The sequence below is a fragment of the Cetorhinus maximus genome, chromosome 17 (assembly GCF_964194155.1).
Source record: "Cetorhinus maximus chromosome 17, sCetMax3.hap1.1, whole genome shotgun sequence".
Lineage (NCBI taxonomy): Eukaryota > Metazoa > Chordata > Chondrichthyes > Lamniformes > Cetorhinidae > Cetorhinus > Cetorhinus maximus.
In genome coordinates, this window is record NC_135895.1 from 38,872,668 (window position 1) to 38,897,253 (window position 24,586).

General features: G+C 42.2%; 1 long non-coding RNA gene across 1 annotated transcript in view; it reads left to right on the plus strand.

Annotated features, from left to right (window-relative positions):
• Positions 1–1,349: 1,349 nt before the first annotated feature.
• LOC144692754 (uncharacterized) overlaps positions 1,350–24,586 on the plus strand; it is a 48,732-nt gene continuing 25,495 nt past the window's right edge. Inside the window, exons 1-2 of the long non-coding RNA XR_013579385.1 lie at positions 1,350–1,651; positions 5,820–5,955. This is a non-coding gene — a long non-coding RNA (uncharacterized LOC144692754). The remainder of the gene's footprint in view (positions 1,652–5,819; positions 5,956–24,586) is intronic.

Here is a 24,586-nt window from a genome sequence, read left to right on the forward strand (position 1 = left end):
GTGCACAGGAGGCCCTGCTGCCCTTCATCTTGAGGGAGATGGTCCTCCCTTTGCCGAGACTGGTGCTTCTGCCACATTCTTCTTCTCTTCCTCTGCTCCCTGTAAACCATGAGGCACACCGCTAAATCACCAGTCTCCATGATCCTGATGTTCTCCTGCTACAGGATCAAAGACCCTGCAGCGTTAGCATATGTGTCCTAAAAACCTCGCCTGGTTAAGTCTGAAGGCCCCTTCACACATGTCTGAGAGTGCTGGCCACCACTTAGATGGCCAGTGTGTAGTATGATTCGGACATGGCTGTCCGAAACCCCACCCACCTCCTCCCTGCTCCACTTGACCAGTCGGCAGCAGATTCGCCCACTGGACTGTATGCTGTGCTCTCAACTCAAGTGCAGCCATTCTCCTAACCCACACTGTAAGGCTGCACTGTTAGCTTGAACCATGATGGATACTGGTCCAAACTTCAATACAGACATTGCAAGGGGCTGTGAGCACCTCCACCAGTGACTGCGCCATGGGCACCTTTCGCAAGGGGCCTCTACAATTTGTCCAGTCAGCCAATTGTTCTGCTGTCCCCATTAATTTGCAGTCTGTGCCTGAGGGGTGAAAGGTTCTGGAGTATTTGGCGGCATTTTCAGGCTCTTGCATTTCTTGAGGGGGCATAAAAGCTTCAGAGGCCCGGCTCCAAGCATGTCAATGGAGCTGCTGCTGAACAGTCTCGGCTGCAGAAGAATTATCACTTCTGACAAACTTTTCCAAGTGCATGGCCACTTGCCTCACTCCCCTGCACTGTTCCCAATACATTTTATACGTTTTGTACATTTCTCATTATAAACATTCATAGAAGGTTATCGAATGCATTCCTAACTAGAGGTAAACATGCATTACCATAATGAAGTATGGGATATATGGGGGCAATAAAATGAATATTTTTGTTATTTTTAGATGGATCTTTTAATGACAAACAAATACAAATTTGCTGAGCAAAATTGATTAGTTTTTGTTTTTTAAACCTCTCAATCCACTACTCACAGCTATCAGTAACCTATCCCATATGCAGCAACACCGTCACATTCTGTCCTAAATAATATGGCTGGGAACCGATGGGAGAAGGTCAGCTAGAAAAATAAAGAAAATCTGTGCTTTGTTAGCGAACACAGGCCACTGATTAGATGATGCAGCATCAAAATTTGTGCTCCTGGAACAACGAAAGTTCAACACTGAGGGCAGTACTGGAGGCCTAAAGCAATATGTTGCAACGACTGAGTCAATGTTTCGTGCGTAACAAAGAAAATAAGATTTTTAGCAATTTAGCTAGAAGCACATTCATATGCTTGGCATAGCTGTGGCTTCAATTGTTACTTCCTCGCTCCATCTATCTAATTAGCTTATTATGCTGTTGGTTTTCATTGTTGGCTTAACCCGCATTCTTCAAGCACAGTGGGGATGAGATAAAGATGCTGATCCATGCTCTACACACTAGTTTTTTTTTGGAGTCTTTTCATAACTCTATTGTAAAGAGGGAAGAGTAAAAGGTATTATCCAGTTCTTGCTTCTAGTGCCTCTTCTCACCCCAGCATTCCCAAGTGATACAAAATGGGTGGTCTGTAAGTGCAAAATGAAGATGGGGAAAGGTCTTTGCTGTTTGAGGGTAATAACACTTTGAGCTATGCTTATTTGATGACTGCAATATGTACTCTGCAAATGCTAGTGTCTTCCAGCTAGAGTAATTAATAACAACTGTGACTGAGAGCTAGCAGTAGGCAGCCACTACCATTCAACTATATCACTTAATAAGTTAATGCTTATATACCCTCTGCTACTTAAAATACTGCTTTTGGATGTTCAGTGGAATATCTTGGAATGTTAATGGGATCAACTCCCCAGAGAGTATATGAGCCAAAATTAAAGCTTCTAAATCAACCTTTGTTCTTCTCCATGAGATACATTTGACCGTGTAGTGAATCAATTTGAGAGGATTAATAGAGCAGATCTTCTGCTCTTTGTGCAGTTCAAAGAATGGAGCTACAGATTCCCGTAGAAATCCTAACATTAAGAGAAACATGGGAATGAGATGATATGCTTTAAGAAAACAAGAAAGGATAGACCATGTGGGTGAAATAGGGCTTTGCAAGTAGCACGCAATGAGCCCATGGTGGATTGTCAATCTGTAATACACTGAGCCTGATTTTTTTTCAGTTCCATTGACTTAGGACTTTGGAAAATCTAAATTATGCATTTGAAATATTCATCCATTATCCTGCATCAGCCATTGTATTCCCTCCAACAGTTTCAATATTGGCAAGTAGGTCACCAGAATACATTTAAATACCTTGAATGTAGTGACCACAGAACATTTGGTGAAGTCGCCACTTTAGTGCCAGGAACAAAATATCTATCCACAATTTTACCAAATTTAAACTAAATGAAACTTGATTTTCTGTTAAGAGCTATTAATACAGTACATGTGATTCAGATACCGTGTGTGAAAGCTGACAGTCCACTTTGTCATGGGTCATCTTCAACCATTATGACAGTGCTACCAGACCAGGCACCATCAACATAAAAGCAATAAACTGCGGATGCTGGGAATCCAAAACAAAAATAAAAATACCTGGAAAAACTCAGCAGGTCTGGCAGCATCTGCGGAGAGGAACACAGTTAACGTTTCGAGTCCGTTCAACAGAACTAAGTAAGAGTCATACGGACTCGAAATGTTAACTGTGTTCCTCTCCGCAGATGCTGCCAGACCTGCTGAGTTTTTCCAGGCATCATCAACATGCTGCTGTGACTCCATTCAAATTTTGTAAAAAAAAACTTAGTAAATGTTAAAGAAGGAGCTTACAGGTAATAAACATAAGCATGCACCAATACTTTTTGAAGTCCCTCAAAATAACAGTGAATTAAAAATAACCCCTTTACCAGATGCATTCCATCAACTAACTATATGTTCTGAACATCCTGGGCTAGAAATTTGACTGCCCTCAGCAGTAGCCTTCAGGTATGCTTGAAAAATGACCCAGCCCAATTTCAATCCAAATATTTCTCAGATAATCTTGGGCCACAGGGCATTGAATGATGAAATTGAGCATTACTGCATGCATTTTACATCCGTAAAACAAGTGCAACAAGGCCACCCAGTCTGCATGAGCTGCTGTTATCCTTGTTGACAATGGGCCTTTGTACAATTTCTTCTTTTATTTCCTGATGTTAGAATAAAGCAACAAATGTTACTTATTGATGGAAATTTCCTTGGAGTTGCTGTCATTCACTGACTGCACGTGATTAACTGCTGCACTTTCAAGCAAAGTTATGGTGCCAAAGTGGGAGCAGCTCCAAGGAAACTCCACGGACTCCATAATTGTGGTAACTGAAGGTATAGCCTCTCCTGCTGCCTATCAGGTGTCACGTGATTGTCCTTGGAGGCTCCGACCAATAAGTCCTAAGCATGAGTAATCCGGGGGGAGGAGGCGGGGGGGTGCTTTCTTCTAGCATGTAGTATCTGAAAAGCTCTCTTTAATAAAGTTATCTGTTTCAAGTTGAAACCTGTCCAGTACGTCAAGTCATTACAATAATTGAATACCACACAGCTCCAATGTGTGGATACCATATTTAATCAACTGAAGGATTGAACCAGGCACAATAATATGAATTATTCACTCAGGTGCTGTGTGATTGGACCCATTTAGTAGTTAAAAGTCACATATTTATTTTCTATACCAGTAAGCAGGAATACTGAGGTTCCCATTAGCAGATTAGAAAATTGAATCCAATTGGGCAAGTGAAGCTGACGCAGAAATTATGTTTATGACTCCTGGAGAAAACCCAAGGCCAATGCCTCAGAGCTAAACCTCACTTCCTTTTTCAAACTGAAAGAACTCAAGCTAATCTGTTTAATAAATGGTCCTTCTAATCTAAGGACTACTGTAACTAACAGCAGGCATGGTCAGTAAAATGTAGTGTTGAGATATTGGTCATGCTCTTAGCTTCAAATTACTGCACTAAATAAATTAGTGGGAAATAGCTTGGAGCAAAATTATTGTAAAATGAGTGCAGACTCTTGAAGTGAAAGGTGCTACCAGTTTGTGGCTGCAACCATGATTTTTCTTGCACATCAAGTTTGGTTTATTTCAAATATACAAAATGCATAACAGTAATTGGACTTGCACACCATTTAAAAGACTGCCCACTCTCCTTATAAAATAGTACTTCCTCTATTATAAATCACTGAACTTTGCCTCCTAGTTTTAATCATAATGTGTTTTCTGTTACCATTAAGGTGTGTTCAAAAAATATAGCATAGTCCTTGCTATAAGAAGCAAAATGCTTGATTTGTGAGCACCATTATATAGTGGAAGTAGAATATATTAGTTTATCAGTTATATTTATATTGGACCCAGATTTCCTTGATTAGCACAGTCCTCCCACTGCCATTCAGATGGCTTTCCAGCAAGAAAAACAGCAGGGAACTGCTTGTGCAAAGTCCTAAACAGTTCCAAGCTTTTCTGGGCCACTGTGTAAGAGGGGGAATGTCCATCTACTCCTTACAAGGCCAATGATGTCAAGGGCAAGGCCTGAGAGTGCAACCAATGGCAGGAACTCCAACACTAGTGGGTCCCATTTCCCTGGCTCAGTTGGGACCAAATGTAGGACTGGAGAGAAGGACATGCATACAAGACTTCAGATGTGAAGAATTGGCTCACACCAGGAAGGGAGCCCAAGCCAGGTCAGTTGCCTGGACTACCAAAGGCTAGGGAATGAATGTGTAACCCATCCATATTCCCATGTCCTTTAGTTTAACAGGGGCTTTAGCCCAACACAAGTTAAGGTACATGTCTATTTCTTAGAAATGCAGTAAACATTTGTACAGGGTGATTTTGCATAAATGGATTTGTAAGGTCATGTGACAATGTTGGAAGTTAAGATTTAATTACATCAACGGAGATTGCTTAGCCCAGATCTTTCGGTCTTGGATAGTCGGAGACTGGATGTACATTACAGGATCCCTCAAAAGTCCCATCGCACTGCCTTCATGGAGATTGCCTGGATGTTTGAACTCTCGGTGGGCAATTGCCCTGCTAACCAGGACCCTCCAAAAAAACCTCTAACTCTGAGTTAGAGTCGGAGAGTTCTGATGCACTTACCTGGATAAGCACCCAGAAAATGTTAGACGGATTAAAACCTCGTCCAGCACTTGGGTAACTATAGAACTGACCTCCCCAAGCACTCATACTGACCCCTCCTCAACCCCCTGACTCCCCCCAACCCCCAACTCCCCCTTTGATTTCCGTCTCCACCCATCTCTCCCAGCTCCACCAAATCCCTGACTCCCCCACAACCTGACGTGACTAACCCCACCACCCAACAACCGCCCCGACCCCGCCAAATCCCCCGGCCTCACAACCCTACCCACCTATGATCCTAGCCCCTTATCCATTTACCTTGTTCACTTACTCACTTACCTTACCCATCCCACCTACTTACCCATCTTTATCCACCCTACTCCCTTACCTACCCTACCCCCTGAACAACTAACCCTACCTCCTCACCCATCGAACCCCCTTACCTACACTACCCCCTTACCCACCCTACCCCCTCACCCACCCTACCCCCTCACCCACCCAACCCCCTTACCCACTTACCTTACCCACCGTGCCCACTTACCTTACCTACCATACCCCTGAACCACCCTGCCACCTTACCTTATGCAGCCTATCCACTTTCCCACATAACTTGCCCACATTATCCCCTTACCCACTAACCTTCTCTCCATAGCTTTTCAAATAATGTTTGGGACATTCAAACTCTTCACTTAACAGAATACAGCAGCTGGTTCTGAAAAAAGGGGGTGTGACTTCTGCACGGCTCCTCCCCGCCGCTACCTTGCTTCCTGTGCTGGCTGAGCTCTGAGCATCCTCCATCAGAAGATTGCTCTGAAAAATTGGAGGAAGTTAAGTATGTCTATTTTTTTGTCTGATCAGGTTCAAAAGTAGAGGTTGTGACTGTTTTTGGATAATAATGAAACAACATTTTCTGCTTTAATGTGCTAAACCACAAGCAGCATTTTTCATTGAGGAACACAGATGCACTGCACAATTTTTTGCTCTTACATTTATAAAGAAAATGAACCTGAAGTTCAAAGTGTCGGACAAAAAAAATAGAGTAATTACTTTTTAAAATGGCCTGGCTATTTAAAATATGGACCACAATACATCGCCAGAATACACAGAGCTTCAAAAGGTCAGCCTAGTGTGAGTCAATAACAAGCAGCACAAAATAATGTAATGGCTTGATTATGAGTCCAGCATGAGATGCCCGAGTATTATCAGCCCTTCGGCACAGCACTAAGGGCACCGCAAAATGCTGACAGCTGATAGAATATATAGGGTATAAAACTAAGCCTTGCTGTGCCTGCTTACCAGGCAGGAAAAGGATGCAGAGGCTCCATTTAGGGGGCCAACCTTCCACACTTGAACAATGCTACATATCCAGTACCATATTGGTTTGGGCACTATAGAGACATTCTTCGTGGCTACCTAAAACAGGCATTAGGCTTCTTGAGGTATGTTAATAAGGGACCTAATGCCTTTTTTAAGACCCAAACTTGAACCTGGTTTACCCTGAATTCTGCATCCAGGATAATCAGGCCTATATATGCTGCAACCTCTAAAGGATGCCACGAAAAAGATTTTTTTATATAAATTACCTGAATGTGTAATTGGGAGGAGCACACCACAAAGCTGCTTCCAGCTTCAATTGCACTAGCACAATCAAAGTAAGAAGGATAGATTTCCAGCATCCGCAGTATTTTGCTTTTATGTAAGGATAGGAATTCCATTACATATCAATGGCATTCCTAGACTTGGAACCAGAGGAATAGATTTTGAGGACAAGAAAGAACAGGTTTATACTAATTATGTATACTTCCGTTTTTACTATTTGCTGGCCTAGGTAGTCCTTTCTGTGCATGTTGAAGGAGACCTGTCTTCAGCCATTGATATCGCCACAAGTACAATGGGAAGAGCCAGTGGCATTAAAATCTTCACTGTCACAGGCAGTGCAGTGCACGTCCTGGTTTTGGGCTCCATTTCTCACTGCAACAGATAGCACAGTTACATGACTTCCCCCCCCTGTTGAAATGCAACAGCCTTAAACATTGCTTTTCTGTAAGGTCCAAGTATGATTTCCTGAACAGTGGCACACCCTATGAGCCCTTGTGTCCTTTTCTTGCTGTCTGTCTTGGTCTTTTCTTTCTTTGCTGTCTATTGCTGATGCTCCTCCTTATTTTGGAATACTAATGGTCAGCCCAGCGGCATTCCCTTGTTGAGCAATTCAGAACAAACAAATCCTGCAGAACTGTTCTTGCCCTCCACAAACTCATTCTGCAAAAGTATTAAACAGAGAACGCTTGTCAGCTTGGCAAACAATCTGGCCCCAAAGTACCCAGGTAGCTTAAAATGACTAACCAGATACATGCCTTGATGGAGGTGTCTCCTTTTAAATACCGCTTGTGAAATTTGCTTACCCACTGTTTCCACCATGTTTTTCTGTTAAGGTTAAGGAGTGCCATTTCAGGCACACAAGAACATCAACTTAACAAAAGGCTCTGATTCTGGTGGATGATTCTTATTATCCTATCTCTGCACTTGTTGTAAATGACCACCATTGATGCATCTCCAGCACGTTGAGAAAACGAGGATGCATTCCTGATGATCTTCCAGCTTGGAGCATGTTGGACTTTGTCACAATTGTTTTAAACGAAAACATATGAGATGTATTGTGATTTATTCCTCATGTAGGACAAAGAAAAGTATTTTTTACAGCCATATTACAAGTAAATTATTTTTCCATGCTTAAGTCCTGTATTCTAACTATGCCACTTGTGTTTTTTTTTAAACACAACTATCAGGAAGTTTTAGCTTGCAAGCCAGAGGTTCCTGATAGAAATAATACAGCTCCTCTGTAGCATTATCCAGCACATGACTGAAAAATAAGTTAATGGCTATAATTACAAAAGCCAACAACTTATGTTTCAGCAATGCAATCTCCATACACAACCTCTATGGCTTATCTCCAGATACCATGAAGTCTCATGACATCAACTCAAACATTCAAGGAAGCCTTCAGCTGATTACAACACACCATGTCCCTTCAGCTGATGAATCAGTACTCCTCCATGTTGAACACCAGTTGGAAGAAGTACTGAGGGTGGCAAGGGCACAGAATGTACTCCAATTTCCCGCCCTCTCCCCATAACCTTTCAACCAGGTACTAATTAAAAATCTGTCTATTTCCTCCTTAAATTTATTCAGAGTCCCAGCATCCACTGCACTCTGAGGTAGTGAATTCCACAGATTCGCGACCCTTTGAGAAAAGTAATTCCTCCTCATTTCTGATTTAAATCTACCACCCCTTAGCCTAAAGCTATGGCCTCTCGTTCTAGAGTGCCCCACAAGGGGAAACATCTGCTCCACGTCTACTTTGTCTATCCCCTTTAGCATCTTATATACCTCAATTAGATCTCCACTCATCCTTCTAAACTCTAGTGAGTATAGGCCTAAACTGCTCAATCTCTCCTCATAAGACAAGCCCCGCATCCCTGGAATCAATCTAGCGAACCTCTAGTGAAGATCAGATCTAAGCTCTGCAGTCCTGCCACAACCAGTCATGAATGGTGGTGGACAATTAAACAACTCACTAGAGGAGGATGCTCCACAAATATCCCTATCCTCAGTGGTGGGGGAGCCCAGCAGATCAGTGCAAATGACAAGGCTGAAGCATTTGCAACAATGTTCAGCCAGAAGTGCTGAGTGGGTGATCCATCTCGGCCTCCTCTGGAGGTCCCCAGCATCATAGATGCTAGTCTTCAGCCAATCGGATTCACTCCACTTGATATCAAGAAACAGGTGAAGGCACTAGATAATAGTGTAAGGCTATGGGCCCTTACAATATTTCGGCAATAGTACTGAAGACTTGTGCTCCAGAAATAGCCAAGCCCCAAGCCAAGTTGTTCCAGTACAGCTACAACACTGACATCTTCCAGCAATGTGAAAAACTGCCCAAGTATGTCCTGTCCATAAACAGCAGGACAAATCCAAACTGGTCAAATACCGCCCCATCTGTCTACTCTCAATCATCAACAAAGTGATGTGAGGGGTCATTGGCAGTGCTATCAAGCAGCACTTACTCAGCAATAACCTACTCACTGATGCTCAGTTTGGGTTTTTCCAGGGCCACTCAGATCTTAACCTCATTACAGCTTTGGTCCAAACATGGACAAAAAAGCTGAACTCAAGAGGTGAGGTGAGAGTGACTGCCCTTGATGTCAAGGCGGCACTTGACCAAGTGTGGCATCAAGGAGCCCTTACAAAACTGAAGTCATTGGGAATCAAGGGGGAAAGCTCTCCACTGGCTGGCGTCATACTGAGCATTAAGGAAGATGGTTGTGGTTGTTGGAAGTCAATCATCTCAGTCCCAGGACATCGCTTCAGGAATCTCTCAGAGTAGTGTCCTAGGCCTAACCATCTTCAGCTGCATCATCAATGACATTCCCTCCATCATAAGGTCAGAGGTGGGAATATACACTGATGATTGCACAGTGTTCAGCACCATTCACAACTCCTCAGATACTGAAGTAGTCCATGTCCATATGCGGCAAGACCTGGACAACATTCAGGCTTGGGTGGATAAGTGAACAGTAACATTTGTGCCACACAAGTGCCAGGCAATTGACCATCCCCAGCAAGAGAGAATATAGCCATCTCCCCATGCCATTTAATGGCATCACCAGCACTGATCCCCCTACTACATCCAGGACTGGTTGATCAGCACCAAATCCAGCACCTTACACATTCACTCCCTCCACCACCAGTTCACAGTGGCAGCAGTGTGTACCATCTACAAGATGCATTGCAGCAACTCATCAAGGCTCCTCCAACACCACCTTCCAAACCCACAACCTCTACCACCTAGAAGGACAAGGTCAGCAGATGCATAGGAACACCACCACCTGCAAGTTCCCCTCCAAACCACACACCATTCTAATTTGGAACTATATCATCAATCCTTCGCTATGCTGGGTCAAACTTTTGGAACTCTCTTCCTAGTTGTACTGTGGTGTACCTACACCAGAGACACTACAGCGGTTCAAGAAAATGGCTCACCACCACCTTCTCATGGGCAATTAGGGCTGGGCATAACCAGCAACACCCATGTCCCGTGAACGAATAAATTTTTAAAAATTAAGGATCTTGCACTTTATCATAAATGTGCGGGATATGGACTAGGGCAATGCATTTCTCATGAAGTTCTGCTTTATAATCCAAGCATAGGATTCCAGATGTTAACTTGTAATCTGTGATTTTAAGCATGATATACAGCACTGGCAGTAGTATTTTTTTCATTAAGGGGAACCAGCACACTCTTCATTCAAGCCTATTTTGGTCAGTGCAGCCAAAATGCACAAAACTTTCATTAGTATAATTGGGTCTCATTAATGATTCCACACCAATGGAAACCATGTGTAGAATGTATTACAGAAACGCTGAGCAATGCATTATGGAAAATAAACCCTCCAATAGCTTGGAACATGCAGCTCACTGTCATCTGTTATGTTTATGCTGGCTGATGTTACACAAAAGGGTTCTTTTTTAACCCCATTTGCCAGTGACAATCAAGGTTATATTGGAAAGGCAGATGAAGGAGAAAGGGTTAAAAGAAAATAGGAACAGGGTCAATAAAAATGAGTAGAACTATTTGCTTGCAAGAAAGCTAAATGCTGATTGGACTGGTTGGACCGAATGGGCTGTTCCATGTTACAACTTCTGTGTTCCCATGCAAGACCAGTATAAGACCTGGAGAAGACTAGGTCAGAAAAACAATAATTCTCTCCCTCCTAAATTGTAATTTGCTTGGATGTTCAAAACTTTCTTAAAGATAATTAATAATGTGTCAACCAGCGGAACTGAAAACCGACTTGCAATAGAAATTGGAAAGTGATGATAAATAGAAAGCGTTTTTTACTGGAAGTATTGTGACTGCAGAAGTTCTACAGGGAACTGTTTTAGGTGCTTTGCTGTTTACAACAACGTACTTCTTTTAAATCTATAGTATTTAAGGCAAAAGATTATGGTCCTGTACCTAGGTGCCAAGAATGAATTCAATATACAGTCAAACCATTAAAGGTTTATTAAAAGTTAAATGAGCCAGTATTGAAATAATGCAAGATGCTGTTGGAGAAGATACAAAAATGACAGGAAATTGAGGTTAACCCTCCAGATGACTCCTTTATATATTTCCCAACCTAAGGCTACAATTTTACCACATTTACCATTTCTAGCTGCACTACTCCAGAGGCATTCTGTATTCCATAACCCTTTACCCACTTTCAATATCAGTCCCTATCCAGATGTTTCTAGGCCTGCTAAATATTATGCTCCCAAAGTTGCACAGAAAGCGTCAATGCTTGGGTTAGAGAAGCGTAAAGCGAGAACTGAGTCTCTAGCTGAGGTTGATAAAACAAATCTATATGTGAACATGTGCCAGCTGACCTTAGAGTATTCTAGTAATTTTGCCAGCCATCTTTTTGCAGTCTTTCAATTTTAGGTTTTTTAACTACAGAAATAATCTAAAATATGAGATGTAAATGGATTCTCTTACTATTTCTCAGTTTGAATATCTAACAACACCAATTTATTTGGTTAAGTAAGAGGTAATTTTCAAAGGGCAATATATACAACAAAAGGCCAACGATTAGCAAAGGCAGACAGGGCAGCTTTGGAATCTTATTGTTGACCATTCACTGAAAGTCTCCTGTCAATGTGAAGCCTTTGCTAACCATGATAATTAACTGTCATTAATGTGTTTTGAACTTATTTAATTATGTCAAAGCAAGATTAAAACTTTGTTCAGATTATTGGTAAAGCCACATTTGGAATTTTTTGTTGGCTTTCTGTCTGATTTCTGGCAGATCTTGGCTAGGTGCCAGCTTCCCACCAATTACTATTACTTCCAGAATTTTCCACCAGAAGTAATAGCTACCATTGATTACATTGGCCCAAAGTTGAGCAGATACATCCAGCTTGCACTGTGACAATGCATATCACATTCCCTGGCATTACAACAATAGCGATACTTGATACACGGAACGCCAGGAAATCTTTGACACCCAGCATTGCCATGGTGTGTTAGGAGATTTGAATTTTCCCTCTACAATTATGCAATTGTTTACTTTTCTAAAATAATTTGATCCCTCTCTTGCTGCAGGTACCTGATGTCATGCCTCTCCCTCAGGCAGGTTCTTCAGCACGGATGAGAATCCTGGTATGAGACTATCAAAATTATTCAAAAGCACATCCATAGTTTCCACACTGAATTGGTGTCCCTCAATCTTCCTGCAGACAATACATGTCCTTATGGAAGTTAAATGGAAATATCACTGCCAATACAGGTCTTTAAAATAAATAGCATTCATATCACACAGAGACTTTTTAAAAAACAAAGACTGTGTGACTTAAGTTCAGAGCCAAAGATGACTACTCAGTTTGCATCGCTGTACCCTCCACATTCCAATCCACTGAGATGGAGCCACCTTATCTGCAAAGACCCACAAGGACAATGACCTCAGGAGTATGTGAGTAAGCCACATATCCTATCCCCATTAGCAAGGCATCAAGGCTGAGGCATTCAACAGGGGATTCCCAGGCGCCAACTCATCAAGCTGCAATGGAAGTAAACTGTAAAACCAATCACCTGAACAATGGAAATCTGGCTGACAGAGGGATATCCCCATATATGAACTCATTAAGTTAAAAGACATGAGAAAAAATGTTTTCACACAATGAGTGGTTCGGGTCAGGAAAGCACTGCCTGGATGTGTGGTAGAGGCAGGTTCAATCGAGGCAGTCAAGAGGGCATTAGATGATTATTGGAATAAAAACAAGGTGCAAGAGTACAGGGAAAAGGCAGGGCAATGACATTAGGTCATGATGCTCATTTGGAGAGCTGGTACAGGCATGATAGGCCAAGTGGCCTCCTTCTGTATTGTTAAAATTCAGTGATTCTGTGAAGCGGGAATACGCTAGTAACAGCCATGCTTGAATCACTGGGTGATGGTCATGTGACAGGCCCACCCTTTGTGTTTTTAAGCTTCTGCTTTCTCTGCACTGAGGACAAGCTTCTGAGATGCTGACAAGAGAAGACCTGAGTGGGGTCCCTCCTTCCTCCATCTCTCCCCAACCCAACTTACAACCTTTCAAATCCTATTTTCTGACCATGACCACCCAGGGACACCACTGCTGCAGGCAGAGACTTCTTGAAGGAAATCAACCCCGCACTGCTGTCCCCAGAAGGACAGCCAAATCAGCGGTCCACATCTTTAAATCACTATGATACTGGGAGCATTGGGACCACTGAGGGAATGTTGCAAGACCACCAAATTCAGTCTGAAACCAACCAAATAGCCAAAATCCATAGACCGTATCCCCCTGTTATTTCTCTGGACTCTAATTTGATTAATCTAACTTTACCCACTCTGCAATCTGTGTGTGTGTGCGTGCCTGTGTGTGTGTGTGCATGTGTGTGTGTGCGAAATTCAAGGTTGTGTGTGTATCTTTGTGTGAACTTCAAGGGCGTGTGTGTGTGTGAGAAATTCAAGGTTGTGTATTTGTGTGAACTTCAAGGGTGTGTGTGTGTGTGTGTGTGTGTGTGCATATGTGTGTGTGTGTGTGTGTGTGTGCATGTGTGTGTGTGTGTGTGTGAACTTCAAGGGTGTGTGTGTGTGCGTGTATATGTGTGCATGTATGTGTGTTTGTGTGTGTGCATGTGCGTGTGTGTGTGTTTGTGTGTGTGAACTTCAAGGGTGTGTGTGTGTGTGTGTGTGTGTGTGCATGTGTGTGTGTGTGAACTTCAAGGGTGTGTGTGTGCGTATATGTGTGTGCGTGTGTGTGTGTGTGTTTGTGTGTGTTTGTGTGTGTGAACTTCAAGGGTGTGTGTGTGTGAACTTCAAGGGTGTGTGTGTGCGTGTATGTGTGTGCATGTGTGTGTTTGTGTGTGTGCATGTGTGTGTGTGTGTGTGTTTGTGTGTGTGCATGTGTGTGTGTGTGTGTTTGTGTGTGTGAACTTCAAGGGTGTGTGTGTGTGTTTGTGTGTGTGAACTTCAAGTCTGTGCGTGTGCTTCAAGTGTGTGTTTGTGTGTGTGCAAAAGCCAGAGCATATTTTATTATTTTTGCTTGGACTGGGTTAAATACTATAAAGCTAACCTCTTTTTACTTAAACTCAAGAAAACGTGCCTGATTATGTCTTCTATGATCACAACACGTAAACAGTCAAACACTCACTTAATTGGGAAGTGCATCCTTTTCACAAAAAAAACCATTACAAATGAGGAGTGGGAAAAGTGGAGAGTCATTTGAAACCGCCCCCCCTCACCTGATTGTAATGCTGGAATGTAGGCAACTGCACTCAGCAGCAATAGCAATGACACAAATGCTGCTCTTAAATTGTTTTTGTTGGTTGAGGCATAACTGTTGGACAGGACACTGTACTTCTTTGAAAAGAGTTGTTGGACCTTTTACATCCAATTGAGCTGGCAGGCGGGACCTCCTCTTAAGAACTTACCCAAAAACCCACCACAGTGCATACTTTTCTTTCTTTCAAATAGGAAGCCTGCAATTAAAGGGAGTATTACCATCAAAAACTGACCTGCAATAAAAACTTCATTTGACTCTGGAAAATGTTTGGGGATCAGCTCACTTCTCCTTCAGTGAATGGGAATCTGTTCCACCATTTTACTGCTTAGGGTTTTGTTCAACCAGAAAATCCTGCCCCTCATGTCCCTTATCACAACTGCAATTTCTCATGCCTGGGAATGTCCAAGTGAATCTAAACTATTCCACTTCCATTGTGTTTACATCCTTTCTATAATGATATGTCTAGAACTGTGCATACTATTCCAGCTATGATCTAATGTTAAACATTACCTTCCTCCTTACCTTTCTCTTTTATGGTCCTTTAATTTGCCTATTTTTAAATGGCCTTACTTACTCGCTTGCACTATCTTCTCTATTGAGCTATGTATTTGCACTTAAAGGTCCTTTGATTCTCTATTTGCATTTATAAGGCATATTTCCAATCATTTGTTCCCACATCCTCCCCCCACCCCCACCCTAAATTGCTCTTGATTGGCATTTAACAATTCCTTAACAAGTTAAAAAGCTGTATTTTTTAATTGGATAAATATCTGAAGCAGAGGAAGATACATGGTATGGGGAGAGAGCAAGGCAGTAAGGCTTGCTTGGGATTGTCCTAGGAAGCAACTGGTGAAGACATGATGGACTTATATATATTAGTCTATTGTTCTGTAATGTGTAAATATATAATAATACAGAATTAACCAGGTCTACAAGAGAAATGGCTAGTTGATGAATCACCATGTTAATAGGAGACGACTACAAGTAAAACCGTAATCGTGTGAACCAAATATTTTTCTACTACCAAGCTACTAAGTAAAATAATTGTCATACAGGCCAAGAAATCCAATGTATAAATTATAACTTTGGGTTGGAAAATATTGCAATGTCAATAAATCTCCTTGTACTGCCATGAAGGAAAGGAAAATTGGCTGGAAATCTTGGTTTTGGCTGAATCTCCACAAATCTAAATTATCCATCCCTTGTTTATTTGTATGGAAAAAACAAAACCTTCCTGCATGTGCCCAGTTTAGACATACATATACCAGATTTTAAAACAATGAGTTCCCACAATGGTTCAGGAAGTTTATCCAACAAGTAGGTAAGGCACATGGACTAGGAACATCCAATCTTTGATGCCCACTCTGTCTTGAGTTAGCTGTTCTCAGCCAAGGCAAGTGGCACAACTGGCTTACAGCAGGAGGGAGAACAGGGAAAAAGAAACAAATCCAGAATTCTCAGTCCTGATTGTTAAATAATGAATTTCATGGTCTGGATGTTGCATGGGATACAGTAATAAAACCTGGTCTGATTAGATCTGAAATTTGGTGAGGATGGGATCCAGCTGTCTGTAATTTCATTACCTCCTCACCCCTCCACCAAAACCCAACAATAAATATTCTGGGTGGCACTCACCGTCATGCCTCAAACATGATCATGTCCACTTGATCAAAGTTATCAGAAGAGAAGTGGAGAAAAATAGGAAAGACATCTGGGCATCGTGATAAGAGGACCGCAAGTCGGATGATTCCAAAACCTCTTCAAGAATCCTATCTAAAGCCACACTGCCAAATTCAGGTTCATATTTGTAAACAGACTTTGTTCTGGTGCCTCCCAGAGCAGAACACTGTTACCCAAGAGAATTGCTGCTGTTATGGCAATTTAAGAATGAAATCTGGATAGGATGGCAAGAATAGGAAAAATGTATTCCATCAAGAAAAGATTGAATCCCTGTATCTTTTCACACAGCAATGCCTAGGCAACTTTCGCTTTTATAACAAGTGTGCCAGTGTACCATAATGATTAATTTCTTTACTAAATTTACACAGTGAACAGAGATGCTATAAATAATATTCTAAAAGGCTATACTATGCTTCAGGGTTAAAATCTATGATGAATACTCTGCCAGAGAAACCATAGAAGGTTGATTTATGGTACTGTATTTACAATATGCAGCATCACAGTTCTGGATTTATTCCACTGTCTTATAAAAGAATTGGCTGTATTAATGTGTATATGCTTCATATATTAGTGCATGTTGTGCTATTCCAAAAACAAACAACAAGTACGGTGCAGTCAAGGACACGTTGGCAAGAGGAAAAATAAAGCCCTTCTTCCCACCAGGGATGTGTTTTCTGTCTTCTCTTTTAAAAAGCCAGTACCCATCCCTTCAGTCTATTATAGGGTTTTTTTTAATCACACTGATTGCTCTAAAACCCCAGTTGCCTCTTAGAATTTCTTTCCGATAACCTCCTGTACCTACATGGGATTAAACGCAAGGGTCTGGCCTTTATGCTGCACTTTACATCTGGCCAGTTAGAAAATTTTGTGGCATAAATTGAAGCCAGGTAGCTTGAATTTTTCTCATTTGCTGCAATTTATGCCAGATAGGTATTGGTGGGTTTTAGGCAAACTGGAATAGAAATGCACTCTTTGAAGGCATTGTCCCTGAATCTGCTCATTAAGACAGCCAAAGGTGGAGATTCAGGCAGATGTAGTGAGTGAACTAATAGTGTGAGAGGGAAATTACATGCAAGAAAAACTTAAATAGATAAGAACAATTACATTGTTATGCTGAACATTCATAAAGCTCTGGCTAGGCACCAACTAGAGTATTGCATCCATTTCTGATCACCACACTTTAGGAAAGATGTGAAGGTCATTGAGAGGGTGCAGAGGAGATTTACCAGAATGGTTCCAGGGGTGGGGGGTATTAATTACAATGTTAGGTAGGAAAAGCTGGAGCTGTCCTCCTTGGAGCTAAGGAGATTGATGGGAGATTTGATAGAGGTACAAGATTATGACAGACTGAGATAAGGTAGACAAGGAAAAACTTCCCATTAGCTGGTGGTACAAGGACTAAGGGCCACAGATACAAGATTTTGGACAAGAGATGCAGGTGAAAAGTGAGGAAGAACTTTCTTAAGCCGTAAGTGGTAATGACCTGTAACGTGCTGCCCATAAGGGTGGTGAATGGGCACTTGAATGAAATAAACGTGCAGGGCTTTGGGGCTCAAGCAGGGGAATGGGACTGACTGGATTGCTCCGCAGGGACCCAGCATGGACTTGTTGGACCAGAAGGCCTCCTTCTGTGCTGTAAACATCTCTACGGATCTAAAGAGAGTGCCACGATAAGGGATACAAACATTCTGAAAGTCATTGGATTGTTGGAAGGCATCACAAATCACTAACCATATAACCCAATGCTGAAGGCGTAGGTGAGTAGGAAGGAAAAGCCATAACAAAGGGAAAGGAAACACAAGGTGCACATGAGCTTACGAGTAGGTGTGTGAACAGCCTCATGTGCAAATACGCGTTTGATGGCTGCTGAAGTGAAGTTGGTGTGGCATGAGGTGAATGTGAGGAGGTTTGCACTTTATTCCAATTCACTATATCATCCCCTTTGCAACATGCCTGTAAGGAGGTGGAACCAAGTTTTAGGTCATAGTTGACCGTTACAATCACCCATTGTACTGGCCCTATGGTGCATGGTTACTGCAGGTGTTCTTTCAACATTTAGAACAGCCCTGCACCTGGCTCTCTACTAACATAACCCCTGTGAAGGGACTGTTTGTTGCTGATCTTCATTGCCCAAAACAGTAAAAAAAGGAAAGTTCCGTTCCCCAGTTTTTGCAGGCCTCGCCTCAATGACAATAAAAATCCACCAAAAAAACCCAAAAAGGATACATTTGGTAGATTTATACACTAGACTGTGTGACATTGGAATGAATGCATCATTGAAGACTGCAGACGTTGGGCATTAATGGTTTATTTATTTGTTTACATACATAAATCATACATAAATTGCTTTTGATGCAGTGCTCTTTTCTGAGTTTTATGCCATGAAGATATGCAGAGATGACACACCAACTTCTATGTCAAAACAGGAGCTTTATTCAGAGTGCTTTTAAAATGTCTGCTTGTTAATGCTTTCAGCTGCTTCTCTCAGTTTTGTTTGCTTCTCTGTGACCACACCCAGGCTTTACTAATAGCACAAAAAATAGATAACAGACACACATAAACAAACACCAAACAATTGAATGCTACACTCATGTCAACAGATATTTACTACATAGAAACACAGACAGTTAATAGACACTGGAGTCAATATTTCCTGGCAGGACAATGGTGTGGCTGGTCTGTGTGGCTTAAGCAATTCTCAGAACATCTGTATCTTACCAAGGATGTAATTTTGAAGAACCTCAGTCATTTAAAAGAATCTGAAAATACTCAATCATGACAAAACAACAGGGATTAACACTGACTTGTTCCAAGTCTTCTGGTACAGTATTGTTAATAATACTATCATAATAATAATCCTTCCTTCCAGAAGCAACAAGCCAATCTAGGATAACAGCAATAGTTAGATACCTTTAAAATGTATGATAGGTCTGCATGTTTTCACATGAAAATGCAATATCAGATAACATAAAGATATCCTGAAGCAGATGTGCAGAAGATAATTGACTTAAAAGTAATAGATAATTAATTACCTGTATATTTCAGCATAACAATGCTCAAATGTACATTGAGAGTTCAATGTAAAGACACTATCACGTTAAATTTTAGTTTGGTTTACTTTGGCATTCATCATTATTCTTTTTGAAAGCTATTTTCTCTCCTCTCTTCTCCTGAGGTCTTAACAGAGTGTGCACTTTTCCTGACCTAAGAGGATAGATAGCCTGAGGCCTGTTCTTGGATCTCTACTGCTGCCGCTGTACAACCAGATTCCACGATCAGCCCTGAGTGACAAGTTCTCAGATTTTTCTCTTCCTGCTGTTTACTCTGAGCCTTCCAATAACAGAAGCAATTAGCTACGCACTACATTGGAGCTCAAGTGTAAAAACTCTATCAATCCTTTGTACTGGGTAGTGGAGCTCCAGTGTAGATTTTTCCAAAGTAACTAGATTCTTATGAACTTTTCATCAAATGCGACTTCATTTCACCCTACCATCTGTTATAATGTACAAGCTGCATATGGCGTAACTATGCACCTCTTGCTTCCCCAACCCTCCCCACCCCAAACCTCCCCTTGTGTATTTATGCTTTCAGATACCCGAGAATTGCCAACAAATTGCCAAATTGCCTAAGACTGAAGGCCTAGAAGGAGAGCAAATTAAGGAGGAAGAAACACCATCACAATCTGCCACTAGCTGAAATTATGACACTGCACAAACTTTAGCAGGTTGTATAGAGATGGGATCTGCAAGTGTTGAGTCAGTTTGAAATAGGGCTTTGCACAGAGCTTGGAGTCCATCCTTTCCAGCAAGGAAGCTCAGACTGAGATTATGAAATCTCTGCTTCTTGACATGCAAGCCCAATTTAATGCCAGGTAAGCTCAGACTGCTGCCATCTTGGTTGGGGACCAGTGTTCAAAGGGGCTTGCAGAGTCTCTTGGCATCCAACAATGAGTTCTCCAGCAGATTTCTAGGATTGCTGAGGTACTGCCCTGAGGCAGTGACAGTGATTCCATGGAGCATAAGCTTGCTATCCTCCTTTATGGTGACAGCATTCATGTTCCCAACACTATCCTTGCACTAGTGCCTTTCAGCCCAAACTGGTACTGCCAATGTCAAAGTGGTGCAATCCAAAGCCAGGGCTTCATGGCCCAGTTTGCTGAGATTGCCCAGCAAGGCCATCTACAGTTTCCCCCAGTGAAAGTCAGCAATCTTCCACAAATCACTGGTGTAGCACTGCTTAGGAGCACTAGGACTGGCAAAAGCACCCAAAATATAGGCATTAAAGAAATCCACAGGAGTGATTAGCTGAGTATTGTTTGGAATATTGGATGCATTGTTGGATAAAGTCGATATGGAACTGTCATTATGTAGTATCCTTTATTTTAGGATTTCAGTGAAGAGGACATTGTGATAGTCTGTAACAGAGGGATGCGAAGGTGGGGAAGTGTTGAACAATGGGGATCTAGGGATTTGTGCAGGGGAACCAGAGTCCATTGAATGTGCTCACGGGCAGTTGCTCTAGAATCTGGATGTCCCTCTTCCTCTTCCTGTCACTGAACCTGTGGTGTAGGGTCTATACCTTCATGATGGGTCAAGTTGTGGAGGATGCAGCAGAGCACTATGAATTGGGCCACATACTCTGCCGAGCTCCTCCTGAGCAGTCCAGTCAGCAGAATCATTGCTTCAGTATCCCAATGGTCAACTTGATGCTATTGTTCATGGCAGCATGATTCTCATTGTATTAGCACTGGCTACAGATGGCTGAGTGGCAGAGAGGAGTCATCAGCCAGGTGTAAAACAGATAGCCCTTTTCGCTGAACAGCCACCCTCAGAATCAACATGGTATATAAGAACATAGGACTTAGGAGCGGGAGTAGCCCATTCAACCCTTCAAACCTGCTCTGCCATTTGATAAGATTATGGCTGATCTGACTGTGGTCTCCATTCTACCTGCCTGTCTGCCCCAATATGGGGGCTCGAATGTTGTTGGAAAAGTGGACTGGCGCAGGATTAATACATCATGACAGGATAGCCAGGATAGCTAGCAATCCCCAGAATTATGTGCCAGGTATGGTCACACACCAAATGCACATTAAGTGAACAGTACTCATGTTCAACTATGGTATATCTCACCATTGAGATGTGGCGCCCAAGCTGATGGCACAATGCGCCAAGAGGACACTCACTATCCTGGCAAAGGCACATATGTGATTCTGCTGTTCTCTCTGCTCAGAGAGAAGACAATGAAGTCCCCATTCCTGGCATACAGAGCCTCTGCAACCTCCCAGATGCAGAAATAAATGATGATCTTCAAAATGTTTATATCTCACATGTTCCAGCCCTGGTAAAAAAATTCAGTGCTATATGGCCACCGTCACTGTTGTCCTTGCCCTGCTGTGAGGCTGTAAGTCTGGTTCCAAGAAGTGGCACAGTTCTGTAACCACCTCCTTAGTGAAGCACAGCCACTGAACACACCGCTCCTGACTGAGGTGCAGGTAGGAGAAGTGCTCCGGGCACTGAAGTCCCTAGGTTGGTATGGCCTCCTGCTGAGAGCCCTATCCCCATCCCTCTGTGAGCAACTTGTCTTCTTTGCTGCCTCTGCACCATCCCCGTCTGATTCAGAAATCCAAGAGGGACTGTAACTATAGCCCCCATGACTGGAAACAGTTGGTGTACTGAGAGGCTTTCCAGTAACAACCAACATCCAGCACCACCCCCTGCAAACTTTACCACCTTTTCAGAAATCTTTCAACAAGTGCTCCTACAAATGCTTAACAGATAGTAATGAGCAAGTTAGATGCATACATTTAAATAGCGCTGTTGTAGGGGGTGTCCCTCATGCAGCTGAATTCATATTCAGCTGCACATGTTTGAGAGGGTGTTAACTAAAACAACAAGGTTGAAAATAGGACATGTGTCAATTCAGAGTTAAGGTATTGACAAACTTCATGATCTGCCTGTTCCACATACTTCCAGTGCGTATACATATCACCCATGCTACATTCCTCAGCAACATGCCAATTGATATGGGCCACACTGGATTAAGTAGTCAGGAGCAGCACCCCACCCCATCCCTCCCTCCACCATTTTACACTTTAACTGGCATCCATATCACCAAAACTACCAGCACCACAGTAGCAAATCTTGCGCCCCCTATTTATCAGAAAGACAGCACCTCCAACAAAACAGTTCAGTACTGCAGTGAAATGTCAGCCCACATTAAGTGCTCAAGTCCCTGGAGTGGGACATAAACCCATAATCTTCTGACTTTGAGACAAGAATGCTACCACTGAACCATGGCCGATACTTGTATCTGATTGTAGAGGAGATCCCCAACCACGTGTGCAGTTGATAGCTCCTTTCTTTAAGCAGCCACTCTCACTCACATTGCGGGGGCAAATAGTGAGAATTGGATGATTTAGAAAATATAAAAGCATCTTGGCAACAAGGTTCCCTCTAAGTTGCGTGGGTGCATCACTATACCATGCAGTGAACAAACAGGCCACACACATGCAAATTCCTTTTAAGATGCACACATGTGCAGTTACACTATTAACCCTAAAGGGACTGCACAGTGCAACTAGCCAGCCTTGCATAGGATACAGAAGTTCGAAGGAACATTGCTTGGCAGTTGTTATGAAGGTAAGCACAACTTGTATGATGTGTGGTGGGTCAGATTAGTTGCAGATTAATAGAGTGTAATCTTTTGTGCTTCAAGAAGGTAGCTGCATTATGTGAAGGAGAGCATTGATGCAGTGAATGCTACCCTGGACTTCAGCAAATCCTGCAACCTGTAAGAAACCCAGTGCCTGAAAGCAAATGTATTCATTACTTTTCCTGTGCTCTTTATGTCTATGGGAAAAGTGACAAACGTATTTAGCAAACAAGGCACTCCTCACCTGTTTCATGCTTATAGGATTGCAGACTGATTGATATTGCTGATATTCCCTTTGGCAGCCTAGAAGGAGCAGAGACAATGAAGTTCAGGGCCACAGTGGATCAAACATCAAGAGGGAATGCTGGACTAGCTGTACCTGTTGGCTGCAGGCCTTCTTGCAGGATATGGAAAATCTGTCTCTGTCTCCCTGGAGAATTAAAGCTTCCTTGAGGAATGCTCTTTTGAGATTGCAGGCATGTTCTGGGTTTATAAACTCTGCTGGGAGGGATAGGAATTTCTCCAAGCAGGTCTGCTTCTACTTGCTCCTTCCACTTACTTTCCCAGCTTATTCCATCTCCTTCTTCCAAAGTGGAACTCCTAGAAAAGCCACCATCACAAAACAACTGCCATACCAGAAGACTCTTAGCAGTTCAGAAGCTACATTGGCAACCACAAGCGTTTTCAAGTTCTTTGTGATTTTGGTGCATGTGATTACAGATTACCTGCACATTGACTGAATGATAGTCCTTTCAGTTCATGAATGGCCACTATTGTGTGGGGGAGTATATAGGGTTGCATGTGTAAAATCAATGATCCTAACACTCTCATGCTTTTGCCAGTTGTCCGTAGGGAAAGTGATAAAATTGTTTGCTCTTGTAAGCAGTGCAAGATTCACCTGATGACTGCATCTGTGGAATGCAGACTGATTGATGTTCTTTGTGACAGCATGGAAAGAGCCAGAAGTGAAAATATTCTGCATTAAATTGACCTTGACATCCAATGGCAGTGCCATGCCTGCCCTGAAGTTTGGATTGTGGCTATCTTGAAGCACATGGCGCAACTCTGTCAGTGCCCTCTTGGTGAATCTAAGATTTTACAGGCATTTTTCCTGGGCGAGTGTAGATAAATGGATTTGCTTGGAAGAGTAATGGCAAGTAGAAGCTTGTCTCCTGTAGTGTAATCCAGCTTCTCTAGAAAGCATCGTTTTCTTTCTCCAAGTAACACAAGTCAAAGGCAATTCCCAGACAGTCATTCTGCAAAGAGGCCAGATGAGAGTAACAATGATGATCCCTACACTAGAGACTATTAACAAAAATGGTAGCTCACAGAATTGGAGAAAACCTAGCAGCTTGGAAAAGGAATTGATAGGAGATAGAGAAGGATTAATGAGTATGCACTCAAATTGGAAGGATATGACTAATGGTTTCCACAGAGGTATGTAGTAGCTCCTCAGCTTTTCACTATTTTTAAATGACATGGATGAAGGAATAGAGAGCTGTTTATCTAAGTTTGCTGATGACACAAAGTTAGGCAGCATAGTAAATAATATAAATATAAGCAGGTTAGGTTCATGAGCTAAACTGGAATTTATTGCGGATAAGTATGAGAACATTCATTTCAACCTGATAAAGATAGATCTTTTCAGATCTATCCTCGGGAGTGCAGATGAGCAGAGAGATTTTGGGATCCAAGAACAGAAATTACTAAACAAAAGAGGACAGGTACAAAACAAATGATGATTTAAAAAGCAAATGGAATGTTTATCTTGAGAGGAGGAGAAC